We start from the raw sequence: 21,715 nt of genomic DNA, 5'->3' as shown, positions 1-21,715 counted from the left end.
TTAGCATATCATATAGATATAGAACATGTGTTTAGTTGATTTTAAAAGTTAAGTTAGAAGGATTAACTTTTATTTGCGAACAAGTTTAGAATTAACTAAACTATGTTCTAGTGATTACAAGTTTAAACCTTCGAATAAGATAGCTTTATATGTATGAATCGAATGATGTTATGAACATCATTATTACCTCAAGTTCCTTGGATAAACCTACTGGAAATGAAAAAAATGGATCTAGCTTCAAAGGATCCTTGGATGGCTTGAAAGTTCTTGAAGCAGAATCATGACACGAAAACAGTTCAAGTAAGATTTTTACTCGAAATAAGATTGTTATAGTTATAGAAATTGAATTAAAGTTTGAATATGATTATTACCTTGTATTATAAAGATAACCTACTGTAAGTAACAAAGGTTTCTTGATCTTGGATGATTACTTGGAATAGATTTAGAAAACTTGGAAGTAAACTTGCAATCTTGGAAGTATTCTTGATTTTATGAAACTAGAACTTTTAGAATTTATGAAGAACACTTAGAACTTGAAGATAGAACTTGAGAGAGATTAATTAGATGAAGAAAATTGAAGAATTAAAGTGTTTGTAGGTGTTTTTGGTCGTTGGTGTATGGATTAGATATAAAGGATATGTAATTTTGTTTTCATGTAAATAAGTCATGAATGATTACTCATATTTTTGTAATTTTATGAGATATTTCATGCTAGTTGCCAAATGATGGTTCCTACATGTATTAGGTGACTCACATGGGCTGCTAAGAGCTGATCATTGGAGTGTATATACCAATAGTACATACATCTAAAATCTATGTATTGTACGAGTACGAATACGGGTGCATACGAGTAGAATTTTTGATGAAACTGAACGAGGATGTAATTGTAAGCATTTTTGTTAAGTAGAAGTATTTTGATAAGTGTCTTGGAGTCTTTCAAAAGTATATGAATACATATTAAAACACTACATGTATATACATTTTAACTGAGTCGTTAAGTCATCGTTAGTCGTTACATGTAAATGTTGTTTTGAAACCTTTAGGTTAACGATCTTGTTGAATGTTGTTAACCCATTGTTTATTATAACAAATGAGATGTTAAATTGTTATATTATCATAATATTATGATATATAATATATCTTAGTATGATGTATATACAGTTAAATGTCGTTACAACGATAATCGTGACATATATGTCTCGTTTCGAAATCATTAAGTTAGTAGTCTTATTTTTACATATGTATTTAATTGTTAATACACTTAATAATATATTTACTTATCATTTAACATAATTAACCAAGTGTATCAATATCTTAATATGATTCATATGTACCTAGTAAGACGTTGTTATAATGATAATCGTTATATATATCGTTTTCGAGTTTCTTAAATTAATAGTCTCATTTTTATGTATATAACTCATTGTTAAAATACCTAATGAGATACATACTTATAATAAAATCATGTTAACTATATATATAACCATATATATGTCATCGTATAGTTTTTACAAGTTTTAACGTTCGTGAATCACCGGTCAACTTGGGTGGTCAATTGTCTATATGAAACCTATTTCAATTAATCAAGTCTTAACAAGTTTGATTGCTTAACATGTTGGAAACACTTAATCATGTAAATAACAATTTTATTTAATATATATATAAACATGGAAAAGTTCGGGTCACTACAAGTTGACCCTTAGAATTGGTGAAGCTAGTGCGACTTTTGCAATTAACAAGTCATTAAAATATCCTGAATCTTCAGAAGATACTTGTTATTTTATGCAAAGCATAGATTCGCATTATGAGTTCTTGCAGGAATTTCCCGAATTAGATGAAACAGGTGTATACGATTTGGCGAGTGGAGATAAAGAATTTTCCGTTGAAGAAATGGTTGTGATGGCCACTTTGATGGCAAATGGGTATGAACCAACTGAGGAGGAGATAGAACAGCTGAACAAGGATAGCGAGTACCAGAGTAAATCCTCAATTGAGGAACCTCCAATTTTAGAGCTTAAGCCACTCCCTGATCATCTTGAGTACGCTTTCCTTCAGCAAGATTCGAAGCTTCAGGTAATTATTTCCTCACTTCTTTCTGAACATGAAAAAGAACGTCTTGTTTCCTTGCTACAGGCCCACAAACCGGCCATTGCATGGAAAATCCATGATATAAAAGGAATTAGTCCTTCTTATTGCACGCACAAGATCTTAATGGAAGAAAATTCCAAACCAGTGGTGCAACATCAAAGGAGACTAAATCCTCATATGCAAGATGTTGTCAAAAAAAATCATTAAATTGCTAGATGCAGGTCTAATCTACCCAATCTCAGACAGCCCGTGGATAAGCCCGGTCCATTGTGTTCCTAAAAAGGGTGGTATAACTGTTATCACCAATGATAAAGACGAGCTTATCACAACACGAACTGTCACGGGGTGGCGAGTTTGTATAGATTATCGTAAGCTAAACAATGCCACGAGAAAAGACCATTTTCCGCTACCATTCATCGATCAAATGTTAGAGAGACTAGCAGGAAATAGCTTTTATTGTTTCCTAGATGGTTTTTCAGGGTACTTTCAAATTCCCATCTCCCCTGAAGATCAAGAAAAGACTACCTTCACGTGTCCCTATGGAACCTTTCCATATCGCCGAATGCCCTTTGGTCTATGTAATGCTCCCGCAACATTCCAAAGGTGCATGATGGCCATTTTCCACGATATGATTGAAGAATGCATGGAAGTGTTTATGGATGACTTTTCAGTCTTCGGTGACACATTCGATTCATGCCTTCTAAATTTGGAGAAAATGCTAATTAGGTGTGAGAAATCAAACTTAGTGCTAAATTGGGAGAAATGTCACTTTATGGTTAAAGAAGGCATTGTCTTGGGGCACAAAATTTCAAGTGTTGGTATTCAGGTGGATCCAGCAAAGGTTGACGTCATTGCCAACCTTCCACCTCCTTCAAATGTGAAGGGTGTGAGAAGTTTTCTTGGACATGCCGGGTTTTACCGGTGATTTATTAAAGATTTTTCAAAAATTGCAACGCCATTGAATAAACTTCTCGAAAAAGATGCACCCTTTGTTTTCACAAGTGAATGCACTAAAGCATTCAATGTTTTAAAACAAAAACTTGTCAACGCACCAATAATCATAGCTCCAAATTGGTCACTACCATTCGAGCTAATGTGCGATGCATCAGATTTTGCAGTTGGTTCAGTTTTGGGCCAACGGGTTGAGAAACGTTTTCAACCCATTTATTATGCAAGTAAGACTTTACAAGGAGCTCAATTGAACTACACAACCATGGAAAAAGAGCTCCTTGCTATCGTCTTCACCGATCATTCGGCATTGAAATACCTTTTCTCTAAGCCGGATGCAAAACCTCGATTGCTAAGATGGGTCTTGCTTTTGCAAGAATTTGATATCGAGATTAAGGACAAGAAAGGTGCTGAAAATCTCGCGGCTGACCATCTTTCTAGACTTGAAAATCCCAATCTTGAAGTACTCCATGAATCGAGTATTAAAGATGATTTTCCCGGTGAATACCTCATGCGAGTTGAGAAGGTAGAAGACCCGTGGTATGTTGACTTCGCCAATTACATTGTTGGGGGGTACCTAGAAACCGGTTGGTCACATCAGAAAAGAAAGAAATTCTTTAGTGACCTAAAATACTATTTTTGGGAAGACCCTTATCTATTTAGGTGATGTGCGGATGAAGTTATTCGCAGGTGTGTTTCGGGAAAGGAATGCACCGAAATTCTGCTTGATTGTCACCTTGGTCCAACAGGTGGGCACTTTGGTCCCAAAATCACGGGGAGGAAAGTTTACGAGGCCGGTTTCTATTGGCCTACAATATTCAAAGATGCCTACACTGTTTGTAAGGCATGTGACGCGTGCCAACGGGCCGGTCAAATCACTAAACGGGATGAAATGCCTCAACAAAGTATCCAAGTAAGCGAGGTGTTTGATGTTTGGGGAATTGACTTTATGGGGCCATTTCCAAAGTCTCATTCTTACCTCTACATACTTGTTGCCATAGACTATGTTTCCAAATGGGCGGAGGCAAAACCTCTACCCATAAATGATGGCCGAGTTGTAGTAACCTTTTTGATGGAACTTTTCTCAAGGTTTGGCACACCAAAAGCCCTTATCAGTGACCGGGGCACCCACTTTTGCAATAAGCAATTAGAAAAGGTGTTAAAAAGATATGGAGTGATCCATAAAATTTCAACATCCTATCATCCCCAAACAAGTGGGCAAGTGGAAAATACCAATCGGTCGTTAAAACGCATACTTAAAAAGACCATTGGTGCGAATCTAAAAGAGAGGTCAGTTAAGTTAAACGATGCATTGTGGGTCTTTCGCACGGCTTACAAAACACCTATTGGAACCACTCCTTTCCGTATGTTATAAGGAAAAGCATGCCATCTCCCGTTGGAGATTGAACACAAAGCGCATTGGGTGCTAAGTGCATGTAATTTGGATTACCAAGTGGCGGGTCGATTACAATTGACCCAGTTGAATGAATTAGACGAGTTGAGGCTTGAAGCCTATGATAACTCTCTAATTTATAAGGAAAAGACCAAACAATGGCACGACAAGAGATTGAAAAATCCAAAAGAATTCATGGAATGAGATCGTGTCCTTGTTTACAATGCCCGTTTAAAGTTATCACCAGGAAAGCTTAAGTCCCGATGGTCGGGACCATTTATTGTTAGAAGGGTGTACCCTTATGGTACAATTGAAGTGGTGAACTGGAAGGGCGATATTTTTAAAGTGAATGGCCACCGGGTCAAACACTATGTCGATGGTCCCCTGAAAATTGAAGACGAGGTTAGCCTCAACTTCGAGAACAAAGCCTAAATCAAAATGGGGATGAGTTGGGTGAACGACTCGTTAAAGAAAGTTCACGCGTGTAAATAGTGTGAATTGAGTGTTTTATGATTGGTTTAATTGTTTTTAATGTACAAAATGATCTATGATGAGCTTTTGTGTGTTGAAAATGGAAATTTTTATGAGTTTTATGAAGATTTTGAGCCACCAGACCATTGGGACGCTGTCCAAAATCCCTTGGACGCCATCCAATTTCAAAGAATTTTCTCAAAAAGAAGTCAGTACGATTTAGTGTAACTGGACACCGTCCAGATTTTTGGACGCCGTTCAGCTTTTCTTTACTGGACGCCGTCCAGTCCTTCTTTACTGGACGCCGTCCAGTTCCTTAGACGCCGTCCAGACACCTGACTCAGAAAAAAAAACGCGTTTTAAAGGTTATCCAACCCATTTTTCAACCACACACACTTTTAACTCAGTTTTTCTCTCCCAAAAACGAACCAACACTCTAAAACCCCTAATTTCTTCCTTCAAATTCGCGATTTCTTCCTTCAAATCAAAGCTTGAATCATGTTTTCTAGGGTATTGCTAATCTCTTTTCATACTTGTCTTTCTTAATTACTTAATTTGTATGTCTATATGTATAATTTGGTGAAAGATAAGTGTGGGGTGTTTGATTTGCATGGTTCTTGTTTAGATTAACATGCCTTAGTTGTTTAATTACCCATTAAGTCTTGATTTTGCAATAATTAAATGTTTAAGGGGTATGCTCATGATTCTAGGGTTTGTGATGATTAAATCCAAAATTAGGGTAATTAATTCAAGATTATTGAGTTTGTTTGTGATGTTTATGAAGCTTGTGAAAGGTTTAATTATTGTTGATGATGTAGATGTTAATTTGGCCGGGTCATAAATTGAATGTTCTTGAATTTTTAGCATGCTTTGAATTGTAATGCTCTTATGAAAGATGTATGCTTGATTTTCACATGTTTAAGCCTATTGAAGTGGATGGATGGTATGGAATGCTATAATGTAGTAGCGTTATAATGGTCCTTTTGAACTAAATTGTGATAACTAGTGCTATAATTGTAATGAATATCATTAGAATGCAAATTTAAATGTCATGACCTATGAACGCAACATGCTTGAGTCCTAAGTTGATGCCTAATTGTGAATTTTGTGATCCACGTTTTAGTGAGAGTGTATTTGCTAGTTTATGTTGACTTTGGTTGACTGTGATCAATTATTCTGAACATACGCTTTTGCTTATATGAATCACAATGCTTATGAACTTTGAATGGCATGACTAATTCCCCTTGCTACCCGGTTATGTTTTTAGCTAACATTAACACAACAGTTTCTATGTTCTTTGGTTTGATGTTATTATGTTTTACAGGGACAATCGAGCAGAGGTGGACAACCGAAAAGAGGCAGAACATCAAGAAACATTCCACCACCACCACCGGTTCAACAACATTCATCATCATCATCCGGCGAAGAAGAGGATGCTCAAAATAATCCAATAGTTTGGTTAGAACATCTTCGGGACAATGATGATTACGGGGAAACTTTTGCTCGAATTACCCGTCGACCAATTAATGCTACATGGTATTTGGACTGGGCTCCTTTGATTGAGGCGGGTATGCACACCCATGTTACTCGTTTATTAGCTATACCATATAATAGCGTATTGACCTACGCATGGGAATAAATTTTTAGTCTACATGATCAAGTGTTTCCCGTGCTATGTAAAGAATTTTACTCAACTTTCCGATTCAATAATGTTCGCGATCCATTATCGGATGCTTTCTTTAGATTCCGACTAGGGGGTGATGAAAGAACTTTGAGTAGTGTTGGGTTATGTAGAGTTTTGGGTATTTTTAATGAGCTTACTGACGCACAATTAAGGACATATTTGGTAAGCTCAGAGTATCATGGGAGAGTGGGTTTTAATGAACAATCCTTTTGGAGAAGGATTTGAGGGCCAAATACATCTAGCCCGTTCAAATCAAGCAGACACAGGTATACAGAAATAGCAACCCCTGACGATAAGCTTCTCCATAGACTTATGGCATGTACTTTTAATGCTGAAATGTCCCGTTCATATTATTTATAAACATTCCATATTAATTGATTTCGTTGCGAGGTTTTGACCTCTATATGAGACATTTTTCAAAGACTGCATTCATTTTTAAAACAACCATAACCTTTATTTTATCTATAAAGGTTTAAAAAGCATTACTTAGATTAACAAATAATGATAATCTAAAATATACCGTTTACACACGACCATTACATAATGGTTTACAATAAGAATATATTACATCAAAAATAAGTTTCTTGAATGCAGTTTTTACATAATATCATGAAAGGACCCGTTCATATACATTATAAACGATTCACAATAGTTGATTACATCGCGAGGTATTTGACCTCTATATGATACGTTTTACAAAGATTGCATTCGTTTTTAAAAGACAAACTTTCTTTACATCAAAAATTGACGGCATGCATACCATTTCATATTACATCCAACTATAATTGACTTAATATTAATCTTGATGAACTCAACGACTCGAATGCAACGTCTTTCAAAGTATGTCTTGAATGACTCCAAGTAATATCCTTAAAATGAGCTAATGCACAGCGGAAGATTTCTTTAATACCTGAGAATAAACATGCTTTAAAGTGTCAACCAAAAGGTTGGTGAGTTCATTAGTTTATCATAATCCATCATTTCCGTAATAGTAATAGACCACAAGATTTCAGTTTCTATAAATATCCGTACACTCGCAAGTGTATAAAAGTATTCTATAAGTTGTAGGCACCCGGTAACAAGCCTTAACGTTCATGTTTTACCCTCTGAATTACACCAGATCAGGTGTGTTTAAAATAACCTCGAAGTACTAAAGCATCCCATAGTCAGGATGGGGTTTGTCAGGCCCAATAGATCTATCTTTAGGATTCGCGCCTACCGTACATAGACAAGTAGTTTACTGTTACCAAGCTAAAGGTATATTTCTGGTTTAAACCCACATAGAATTAGTTTTAGTACTTGTGCCTATTTCGTAAAACATTTATAAAACAGCGCATGTATTCTCAGCCCAAAAATATATATAAAAAGGGAGTAATGAAACTCACAATACTGTATTTCGTAGCAATTATGTATATGACGGCACTGAACAAGTGCAGGGTTTGTCTCGGATTCACGAACCTATATTAAGTATATATATTTATATGTTGGTCAATATCTGTGTAACAATTTAGGTCAAGTCGTAGTGTATCACAATCCTAATGCTCGAGACCGACATGCAAAAGTCAACAAAAGTCAACTTGACCCAAAATGACTTCCAAAATCTATACATGTTTATTATATAACTTATATATAGTAGTTTTATATATTTAAATATATTTATCAGATCTTATTATACAAAATAATACAAGTCATTTATAAATAAAAATTTATATTAAAATTCATATATGATAAAAATATACTTTTATATATCTCAAGTAATAAAATTTATAAAATTCACTTAATATCATAAAAATATAGTGGTATGTATTATTAATGTAATTACATTACGTGTGGTAAAAATATCTTTGTACGCATATTTATTTGATAAAATAATATTGATAATAATGATAATGATAAAAATAATAAAATGATAGTTTCAATAAAAATATTAATTTTTAGTAATAAAGATAATTTTAGCAATAACATCAACTGATAACAGTTATAATAATCGTTTTAATAATAATATTAAAATTAATGATAATTCATTTGACCATATCTTTTAATCCGTTTATCGAAACCACACGATTTCTAAATGAAAAGTTATTAATTTTTTTCTTCAGCTTTTCAACGACATGCATATCATATAACTTATCTCAGTAGCATATGTATCAAATTCGTGATTTATCATAAACTATTTAATGACGAAACTAAGCATACAAACATGCATAATCATATATACTCGAGCACTAGTTAGGGATACACTATTAATATATAAAAGATAAGATATGAATGCTCACGTATCAATATTGTGATTCAATATTGCAGGAAAGTACGTAGACGCAACGAAAATGATAAACGTTAGGTTGACCTCACGAGCAATACCCTCGATCAATACCCATAACCTTCATAGCTATAACCCATAATTTCCTTAGCTCTATCCCATTTGAAAACTTATTTTGAAATCGTCTGAATATAACTCCGTCGTAGTATTTTATGTATACTAATAATATCTTAAAATAATACTAAGTAAATATATATATATGTAATTCGATTGAGAGAGTTTAGAGAAATATATTTTCAAGTTTCTATGAAATAATGAAACCTATTGAATTCTATTTATAATAGATTTTTGAATTATTAAAGTGAATTATTAAAGTGAATTATTAAAGTATGAATTATTAAAGTGAATTATTAAAGTATGAATTATTAAAGTGAATTATTAAAGTATGAATTATTAAAGTGAATTATTAAAGTATGAATTATTAAAGTGAATTATTAAAGTATGAATTATTAAAGTGAATTATTAAAGTATGAATTATTAAAGTGAATTATTAAAGTATGAATTATTAAAGTATGAATTATTAAAGTTAAAGTAAAGTAAAAGTAAAGTAAAGATAAAGTTAAAGTATAGTAAAAGTATAAAACTATATACGTATAATACGCGTATAAAAAAATATATATAATATTAATTTAAATCGTTTTATATATTTAATAAAATAAAATATAAATATCGTTATCTTTATCATACTGGTTAAGTATCGAGTTGTCAAAAAGAATAGATTTCTTAAATCACAGTGGACCTCATAACATAGGCCCGTAATCATATCATAATGTATCTGATAATTCAATTATTTGATATTATATCTTAATTCTGTTGATAAATATATCGAAACAAATATGTTCATGTAAAGTATCATATATCTAATACTTTGTTAATGTTTTCAGTTAATATTATATATTATATATACATATCTATATACACATAATTGTTCGTGAATCGTCGAACACGGTCAAAGGGTAATTGATTACATGAATGTAGTTCCAAACTTTTTGAGATTCAACATTACAAATTCTGCTTATCGTGTCGGAAACATATAAAGGTTAAGTTTAAATTTGGTCGGAAATTTCCGGGTCGTCACATATCATACAAGCATGGACTCCAAATCTTGTCCTTATATTAGTATTCAACAGCAGAAGCTCTTAATAATCACCTGAGAATAAACATGCTTAAAAAGTCAACAAAAATGCTGGTGAGTTATAAGTTTAACCTATATTTTATCAAATCATAATAATAGACTACAAGATTTCATATTTCAATATACATTCCATACATAGAGATAAAATTCATTCATATGGTGAACACCTGGTAACCGACATTAACAAGATGCATATAAGAATATCCCCTATCATTCCGGGAAATCCTTCGGACATGATAAAAATGAATTCGAAGTACTAAAGCATCCGGTACTTTGGATGGGGTTCGTTAGGCCCAATAGATCTATCTTTAGGATTCGCGTCAATTAGTAGATCGGTTTACTAATTCTTAGGTTACCAAGAAAAAGGGGAATATTCGGCTTCGATCATTCACCCATATAATGTAGTTTCAATTACTTGTGTCTATTTCGTAAAGCATTTATAAAACTGCATGTATTCTCATCCCAAAATATTATATTTTAAAAGTGGGACTATAACTCACTTTCACAGATTTTTACTTCGTCGGGAAGTAAGACTTGGCCACTGGTCGATTCACGAACCTATAACAAATATGTACATATATATCAAAGTATGTTCAAAATATATTTACAACATTTTTAATACGTTTTAATGTTTTAAGTTTATTAAGTTAACTGTCCTCGTTAGTAACCTACAACTAGTTGTCCATAGTTAAATGTACAGAAATAAATTAATATATATTATCTTGAATCAATCCACGACCTAGTGTATACACGTCTCAGGCTAGATCACAACTCAAAGTATATATATTTTTGGAATCAACCTCAACCCTGTATAGCTAACTCCAACATTACTGCATATAGAGTGTCTATGGTTGTTCCAAATAATATATATATATGGGTCGATATGATATGTCAAAACATTTGTATACGTGTCTATGGTATCCCAAGATTACATAATATATTAGAATACATGTATAATACAATATAAGTTAGCTAGGATATAATTAATATAAATTTATTACCAATTTTCACGTAGCTACAACAAGCAAAAATATCCAATCTTGTTTTACCCACAACTTCTTCGTTTTAAATCCGTTTTGAGTGTTTCAAGTTACTATGGTTTCATATTGAACTTAAGTTTATGAATCTAAATATAAAAAGTATAAGTTTATAGTCGAAAATACAGGTTACAAGTCGTTTTTATAAAGGTAGTCATTTAAGTCGAAAGAACGACGTCTAGATGACCATTTTGGAAAACATACTTCCAATTTGAGTTTAACCATGATTTTTTGATATAGTTTCATGTTCATAAGAAAAATCATTTTCCCAGAAGAACAACTTTTAAATCAAAGTTTATCATAGTTTTTAATTAACTAACCCAAAACAGCCCGTGGTGTTACTACGACGGCGTATATCCGGTTTTACGGTGTTTTTCGTGTTTTCGGGTTTTAAATCATTAAGTTAGCATATCATATAGATATAGAACATGTGTTTAGTTGATTTTAAAAGTCAATTTAGAAGGATTAACTTTTGTTTGCGAACAAGTTTAGAATTAACTAAACTATGTTCTAGTGATTTCAAGTTTAAACCTTCGAATAAGGTAGTTTTATATATATGAATCGAATGATGTTATGAACATCATTACTACCTCAGATTTTGTGGATAAACCTACTGGAAATGAAAAAAATAGATCTAGCTTTAAAAGATCCTTGGATGGCTTGAAAGTTCTTGAAGCAGAATCATGACACGAAAACAAGTTCAAGTAAAATTTTCACTCGAAATAAGATTGTTATAGTTATAGAAATTGAATAAAAGTTTGAATATGAGTATTACCTTGTATTAGAAAGATATCTTACTATAAATAAGAAAGATTTCTTGAGGTTGGATGATCACTTTATAAGATTGGAAGTAAACTAGCAAACTTGGAAGTATTCTTGATTTTATGAAACTAGAACTTATAGAATTTATGAAGAACACTTAGAACTTGAAGATAGAACTTGAGAGAGATCAATTAGATGAAGAAAATTGAAGAATGAAAGTGTTTGTAGGTGTTTTTAGTCATTGGTATATGGATAAGATATAAAGGATGTGTAATTTTGTTTACATGTAAATAAGTCATGAATGATTACTAATATTTTTGTAATTTTATGAGATATTTCATGCTAGTTGCCAAATGATGGTTCCCACATGTGTTATGTGACTCACATGGGCTGCTAAGAGCTGATCATTGGAGTGTATATACCAATAGTACATACATCTAAAATCTGTGTATTGTACGAGTACGAATACGGGTGCATACGAGTAGAATTGTTGATAAAACTGAACGAGGATGTAATTGTAAGCATTTTTGTTAAGTAGAAGTATTTTGATAAGTGTCTTGAAGTCTTTCAAAAGTGTATGAATACATATTAAAACACTACATGTATATACATTTTAACTGAGTCGTTAAGTCATCGTTAGTCGTTACATGTAAATGTTGTTTTGAAACCTTTAAGTTAACGATCTTGTTAAATGTTGTTAACCCATTGTTTATTATATCTAAAGATATATTAAATTATTACATTATCATGATATTATGATATATTAATATATCTTAGTATGATATATATACAGTTAAATGTTGTTAGAACGATAATCGTTACATATATGTCTCGATTCGAAATCATTAAGTTAGTAGTCTTGTTTTTACATATGTAGTTCATTGTTAATACACTTAATGAAATTTTTACTTATCAATTATCATGATTAAAGATAGTGTAACAATATCTTAATATGATTCATATGTATTTAGTAAGACGCTGTTATAACGATAATCGTTATATATATCGTTTCGAGTTTCTTAATTCAATAAACTCAATTTTATGTATATAACTCATTTTTAAAATACCTAATGAGATACTTACTTATCATAATATCATGTTAACTACATATATAATCATATATATGTCATCATATAGTTTTTACAAGTTTTAACGTTCGTGAATCATCGGTCAACTTGGGTGGTCAATTGTCTATATGAAACCTATTTCAATTAATCAAGTCTTAACAAGTTGGATTGCTTAACATGTTGGAAACACTTAATCATGTAAATATCAATTTCACTTAATATATATAAACATGAAAAAGTTCGGGTCACTACAGTACCTACCCGTTAAATAAATTTCGTCCCGAAATTTTAAGCAGTTGGAGGTGTTGACGTATCTTCTGGAAATAAGTACGGGTATTTCTTCTTCATCTGATCTTCTCGTTCCCAGGTGAACTCGGGTCCTCTACGAGCATTCCATCGAACTTTAACAATTGGTATCTTGTTTTGTTTAAGTCTTTTAACCTCACGATCCATTATTTCGACGGGTTCTTCGACGAATTGAAGTTTTTCGTTGATTTGGATTTTGTCCAACGGAATAGTGAGATCTTCTTTAGCAAAACATTTCTTCAAATTTGAGACGTGGAAAGTGTTATGTACAGCCACGAGTTGTTATGGTAATTCAAGTCGGTAAGCTACTGGTCCGACACGATCAATAATCTTGAATGGTCCTATATACCTTGGATTTAATTTCCCTCGTTTACCAAATCGAACAACGCCTTTCCAAGGTGCAACCTTAAGCATGACCATCTCTCTAATTTCAAATTCTATATCTTTTCTTTTAATGTCGGCGTAGCTCTTTTGTCAACTTTGGGCGGTTTTCAACCGTTGTTGAATTTGGATGATCTTCTCGGTAGTTTCTTATATTATCTCCGGACCCGTAATCTGTCTATCCCCCACTTCACTCCAACAAATTGGAGACCTGCACTTTCTACCATAAAGTGCTTCAAACGGCGCCATCTCAATGCTTGAATGGTAGCTGTTGTTGTAGAAAAATTCTGCTAACGGTAGATGTCGATCCCAACTGTTTCCGAAATCAATAACACATGCTCGTAGCATGTCTTCACGCATTTTTATCGTCCTTTCGCTATGCCCATAAGTTTGTAGATGATAGGCAGTACTCATGTCTAGACGAGTTCCTAATGCTTGCTGTAATGTCTGCCAGAATCTTGAAATAAATCTTTCATCCCTATCAGAGATAATAGAGATTGGTATTCCATGTCTGGAGACGACTTCCTTCAAATACAGTCGTGCTAACTTCTCCATCTTGTCATCTTCTCTTATTGACAGGAAGTGTGCTGATTTGGTGAGATGATCAACTATTACCCAAATAGTATCAAAACCACTTGCAGTCCTTAGAAATTTAGTGATGAAATCTATGGTAATGTTTTACCATTTCCATTCCAGGATTTCGGGTTGTTGAAGTAGACCTGATGGTTTCTGATGCTCCGCTTTGACCTTAGAACACGTCAAACATTCCCCTACGTATTTAGCAACATCGGCTTTCATACCTGGCCACCAAAAATGTTTCTTGAGATCCTTGTACATCTTCCCCGTTCCAGGATGTATTGAGTATCTGGTTTTATGAGCTTCTCTAAGTACCATTTCTCTCATATCTCCAAATTTTGGTACCCAAATTCTTTCAGCCCTATACAGGGTTCCGTCTTCCCGAATATTAAGATGCTTCTCCGATCCTTTGGGTATTTCATCCTTTAAATTTCCCTCTTTTAAAACTCCTTGTTGCGCCTCCTTTATTTGAGTAGTAAGGTTAGTGTGAATCATTATATTCATAGCTTTTACTCGAATGGGTTCTCTGTCCTTTCTGCTCAAGGCATCGGCTACCACATTTGCTGGGAAGAATAACGTCACTAAATATATCGAATCACAGTTGTATAAACGAGAACGACTTCTATATGAGATGTTTTGTTGAATTTTGTAGCGGAAGATAAATATGTCTTTAATTGATATGATATGTAATGAAGACTCCAAGCATAGCAAGCAATCATCATCAAAGCAGTAGATATACAACGGAAGCAATATTTAAGTACCTGAGAATAAACATGCTTAAAAAGGTCAACACGAGGTTGAGTGAGTTCTTAGGTTTGTCATAAATAATGATTTCAATAATAGTGTTAGACCACAAGATTTGTTTTCATAAGTAGATCACTCCAGTCAAGTTGATCTCCCGCAGGATCAAAAGGTTATGCCAGTGCGTGATATTTAGACTAAACGTTGTTTGCCCCGTGACAAGTTGTTCTGTCCTTGTCGTTTAATTTCATTATCAAGTAATACAAAGACTTAGTCAAATGTATCAGGGACGTTACTCCCGATAGGCCTATCCCCAATAATTAAGAATGCCGCAGCAATTAAAAATATCACAGTAGGGACTTAGTCGGACATAGCTGGGTATAGCATAGTTTAATAGTTGGTACTGATATTTAGACTAGACTTTCAAGTTTGCCCCGTGACAAGTTATCGTTTATACTTGTCGGTTGGGGACTTGCTAGTCATAGCCCAACATATCACAGTTTAATAGTTGATACGTGTAAAACAGTTATAAAAGTTGCGCATGTATTCTCAGCCCAAAAATATATAAAAAGGGAGCAGATAAACTCACGATACTGTATGATAGTTTGTAGTATATATGTGTATGACGGCACTGAACAAGTACAGAGTTGAGTTGACCTCGGATTCACGAACCTATATCATGTATATATATATCAACACATATACTCGTAATCGAACAAGTTTATATATATATATATATATATATATATATATATATATATATATATATATATATATATATATATATATATATATATATATATAAATTCATTAGTTATATCCTTTTTATTTTAATAATATATATGTTTCATATATATCTAAAAATATTAATTTGTGTTGTGTTATATGTATTAAATATATTTTCTTATATATATATATATATATATATATATATATATATATATATATATATATATATATATATATATATATATATATACCATTTGTTTGTTAAAAATAGTAATTATAATAATACAAAAATAATATTTGTAATGATAATAATAATAATACTCAATAATGATAATAATATTTATGATTTCATTAATGGTAATAATAATGATATTAATACTTATAACAATAATAATAATAATAATAATAATGATAGTAGTTTTAATAAAAATGAAAAGTTTAATAATAACAATATTCAAAATTTAAATTTTTGGTAACAATACTTAATAATGATAATCATATTAATAATAATAATAATGATAACATTAATAATAATACTTATATAAAATCATACTAGTACTAATAATAATGATAATAATAATAATTTGTATTGTTTTCAAAATAATAATAATAGTAATAATAATTCTAATCATAATAATGATAATAATATTTAAAATGATAATAATAATAATGATAGCTAATAATAATACTAATAATCCTAATGATATTAATAATAATACCTTTAATGATGTTGGTAATAATAATAATAATAATAATAATAATAATAATAATAATAATAATAATAATAATAATAATAATAAAAATAATAATAATAATAATAATAATAATAAATGAGAAACTACCTTAATGATCTTTTCTAAAAAAAATTGCCAGGGACGAGACTCGAACCCGCGACCTATTGCTCACCCACAAACACTCTAAACCATGGCAGCATTTCTATTTATCTGTTTATATCTCTCCCCAAATATATATAACCCGTCTTTTCTGTTATCCCCTTCTTCTTCTAAATTTCCATCGATTAAACCCAATTAATCATAACAGCAAATTATAGAATTGATTTAGGATTGGTAATTGGAAGTAAAACAATTGATTTATAGTTGATCCTAGTCGATAGAAAAATAAAATAAAAAGAAAAACAGCTACTGTGGCATCGTGATGAACTCAATAATCAAAATCAAATTTTTAGACGTTTTAGATCACGAACCCTAAATGAAATATGCTCTAAATCCTTCCTGGAAACTTTATCAATCCTCAATTTAACTTAAAACTTCAAAATAAACTCAAATTTCCCCATGAACGAATTGTTTGACTTTTGTTTTACAACTTTTACTTCGAAAATTTGAATTCGATATGAAAAATTGGGATTTGAAACTTTGAAGGTAGTTTACTTAGAGGATTCCTAACAAAACTGCAATATTACTTTTTGATTTTAATTTCGAATTCGAGCTTTTGATTAAAAGTAATATAACAGAGGTATCGAAAGAAGAAGAAAAAAAATATAAATTTTTGTTATGGATGCATTTGTATTGTGTTGATAATGGAAACCAAATGGTCTTATATATATATATATATATATATATATATATATATATATATATATATATATATATATATAATGTGTGATCGATTGATTCATGAATTATGGATGTCGATTGTATTTTCGATCAAGAACAAACAGAAATAAAAAAAATAAAAGACAGCAGCATACCTAATTACTTTATATTAAATATATAAAAATCAGAAAATGCAGATCATAATTAAAAATAAAAATACAGAAAATGATCTTACCTAATTTAGGTATTTGTTGTCCTTTTTCATTTTATTATTTAAATAAATACATTAATAGTAATAATACTAATAAATTAATAATAATTATATAATAATAATAATTATATTAATAATAATAATAATAATTGTATTAATAATAATAATAATAATAATAATAATAATAATAATAATAATAATAATATAAGAATACTAATATAAATAATAAGAACAATGATATTTATTAGTAATTAAATAATATTTTTATAATAATATTTATTTTAATAATGATAATGAATAAATAATAGTAATCAAAATTTTATTATAAATTATAATAAATAATGATAACAATAATACTAGTAATAATAATAAAAGTAATAACATAACAACAATATTTTCTTGTATAAAGTTTTATATTTTTAGTTATAACAATTGAGTCGTATTATATTTCAAGTTTTTATATATATATATATATATATATATATATATATATATATATATATATATATATATATATTTAAAGATTAAGTTTAAATTTGATTAAAATTTTCCGAGTTGTCACAGTATCCCCCTGTTAATAGAAATTTCATCCCGAAATTTAGTTGTTGCCATCAGTCGGCGTTGTTTGTAAACAGGTGAGGATATTTTCGTTTTTATTTGGTGTCCACGTTCCCAGGTATACTCGGGGCCTTGCGTGAATTCCAACGAATAGAATATTGTTTTATTTTGAGCGTTTAAATCTTACGATCCATAAATTTTACGAAGTGTATTTTATTATTAATGCGGAGGTTATCTAAAGGATTTGAACAAGAGTGTCATTGATTAGGTTTCCTCAGAAGCAGATAATGACGCTATACAAGCATTTCAATACACATGAAATGTGTTATGAATAATAGTGAGCTTATTTAAATCTTGAGCGTTTATGTCACAATATTAGGGTAGACAAAATAGAGAGGAGTTCATGAAAATCATAATCATGAAATTTGATAGAGATCGTCATTGTTTACAACATGGATATTGTAATGATGAATATGAGTTGAAAAATAGAGTTTTATCGACATTAAATAATATGGATAAAATGATTCGATTATAGAAAGAGTATAAACGAAGCTATCGTAAAAGATTGAGATGAGGAAATTAAATGTTTGTCTTAACTTTTGATATAGTTAAAGTTGATTTCCGGAATTCAAGGGATTTAAAGAAAATATTCATAATCTGTATAAGATTTGATTCTCCGGTAATTGCGGAAATTGAGATTTTCTTTGATTAAATGCGGTGAAATTGTCTCGATTGACGTGTCTGAAATTTTGCTATAAATTAGCTTCTTTCGTTTCATTATCTTCACCACTTCTCAATTCATACTTTCTTCCTCAATTCATAATTCCAAAGATTGTGAAAATGCTCCATCCAGTTCTTATCCTGGATATTTTTCTGACTATTGTTTCAGTCATTCTTCTTTTTCATTTACCACCAGAGGAATTTGTTTTCCTCTACTTTATCTTGGGATTATAGTGTTTTTAATTCTCCCATGTCTTTATGTCGCTATACGTATTGATATACATGGTTTGTAATTTCGGTATCGTTATCGGGCTTTATATTTTCCCTTATATGTCGAAGCTCTTTGCCTTTTTATTCTCCTCTCGACTCCAAGTAAAGCGAGTAATGGTCCAGAATTTGTAGGTATGAAGTTTCGAATGAACATAATGTTCTAAGCAGGAAGGAACGTAATATCATGATTTGATTTGTTATATTACAAGAATTACTGAGGATAGAACTATCAAGAATATATGTTCTTGATATTTTCATAGATGAAGTAGAATGTAAGAGTCGTGTTACATCAAATGATGATTATAAAGTCTATGAATCATCATTTTCCATTAAAAATTTAGCATGGCTTACTGTAATATAATCACGTTGGCCTGATGTCATTATATTATACTAACTCATGCTTCAATTCTCAACACTTCTTCAAAACATTTATAATTTAAACTTGAGTATAGAAACTAAAACAGTTTCCTTTATGATGTGATAAAGTTATCGCAAAGAGATTATTAATTGCGGACAAGAATCGTTATAAAGATATCTTCAGAAATATAGAGAATATTTATAACGAAAGATACGGTGATATCTTAGAATTTCTAAGATCGAAGGATGATAAAGAAGATTTGTCCGTAAAGGTTTACAGTCAGGGGCAAGGTATTCGTTGATGACTTCAGCAGATACTGAATCGTTTGGATTCTTTGAAGGCAGGTTTAATCTTTGTGATTTGTCCACAGCCTCCTTCAAAGTTTGCTCAATCCATTTTCCAGTTCCAAATCTGAGCTTATACCATTCTTTATCATCAAACTTTTGGCCCTTAAAACCTTCTACAATTTTGCTGTTTCCTCTGTATTTAATGCAGTCATATTTGAATCTTCGGTTATCAATGGTTTCAAGAAATTTTATTTTTAGATGATTAAACGCTGATTGTAATCGTCAACGGATCTAATGGTTGACGAATAGACATTTGTTGATTTCAAAAGTAATGAATGATAATTTCGGTGGGTTAATGTGATAATTCATCATAGAATACGAATGAATATAATTCATGAGAATCAGAATTGAAGAATGTACAATGTAACATATTAATGTGAGATATAAATATTTCTAGGGTATTACCTACCCGTTAAAATATTTTCACAATTAACAGTTTGTACAAAAGAGTTTTAATTACAGTCTTTATGAAAATATACATACATATATATTTTCCTTCAGATGTAATCATGGATTTAATATAATATTAAACTCATTTGATTTACGGTTGAAACGAGAATGAATAATCTCCAAAACCTTTAGAGATTTCATAATTGTCGCGAAATATTTCGCTAATGAAGTTATGAATCAATACGTTCATCGTGACACTTGATTTATTATGAAATGGAGTTTATTGTGTTGAAGCAGTGATTAACAATTGTTAAGTCATTAACGAAGGGTGTACATCATAGCATATTAGTGATATGGATTAACCAAGTAGTAAATACTAGTTGAGATTCACACGTAATTGCTTAGTACAACAAGATTTATTATTGTTCCAAATCATATATATATATATATATATATATATATATAAAGTATACATATATAATTCTTCACGAAGAATGAGTCAATACATCTTAACTCATTATTACTAATATTCCTTGGTATCTATGGGACGTATGATGTTGATATCCGAGGTACCGAGTGAGATGCAGATGTTGTGGTTGATGAAGCTGATGTTGTTGGCGGTGATGTTGATGGTACTGTTGGTACTGGTGGTGATGCTGGTTATGCTGCTGGTGCTGCTGATGCTTGTAAAATTCGCACCATATTCTCCAGAGCCACCACTCGAGCGCGAAGCTCGTTGACTTCTTCTACTATTCCGGGATGATTGGCGGTTGGAACAAGGGGGTGAATAAGATCTAAAATCTTCGATATTATATATTCGTGACGGGATACCCTGGAAAGAAGAGAGAAAATGGTGTTTCGGACTGGTTCGTCGGTAAGCGCTTCAGGTTCTTCGCCAAGAGGTGAATTCGGTTGGTGGAAAGGATCACCTTCTTCTTACCTCCATTGATTGAGTCGGCTACGAACCCATCCCCAATTCATCCAGAATAGATGATGGCTGATTGGTTCGTTTGTTCCGGTTACGCTGCCGTTGGAGCTCGAGGAGTTCTAAAAATTCATATTATGTGTTTGGAATAGGGTTTGATATGAAATGGGTATTGAATACTGATATATTCGTCTCCTTGAATATGTATTTATAGCAAAAAAAATTTCGTGATTTACGGAGGAAATTTAGGAAAAGTGGTAGACAAAGTTTACTGGGATAGATATGATAAGAAATGATTTTGTCTGTACATCATCTATGCAATAATTGCAGTATGACGTGTTGAGACTTTAATTATTAAGCAAATGCTTTCCAACAAGGATTGATAGATATACTTTTGATTAAAGACTTTCAATTCGTATACTGTGATAACCCAATGACATTTTCTGGTTCGCAAACCGATGCAAAAAGGCATAAGGCATATAGATACGTGATTATTTGGAGTAGCAGTAGGAGCTTATGGACGAACCATTATCTTCACTATATAAGGGTGTATAGAAGTTTTGATAAATCTGATAGGTCATAAGTTTGAAAAAATTTTAAGTGGGATGAAGATGAATATGATATAAACGAAACACTTTATTTTATTAAGAACGAGGCTTTAAATAAGCCTTCTTATTACACGATTCGGGGATAGAAATAGTTTAAGGCCTAGCCTTTGCATAGATAGAAAATAGGAAAAAAAATA

The sequence above is a fragment of the Rutidosis leptorrhynchoides genome, chromosome 2 (genome assembly GCF_046630445.1).
Source record: "Rutidosis leptorrhynchoides isolate AG116_Rl617_1_P2 chromosome 2, CSIRO_AGI_Rlap_v1, whole genome shotgun sequence".
NCBI classification, from domain to species: domain Eukaryota; kingdom Viridiplantae; phylum Streptophyta; class Magnoliopsida; order Asterales; family Asteraceae; genus Rutidosis; species Rutidosis leptorrhynchoides.
The sequence above is the reverse complement of the archived record's forward strand: the minus strand, read 5'-3'. Positions refer to the sequence as shown.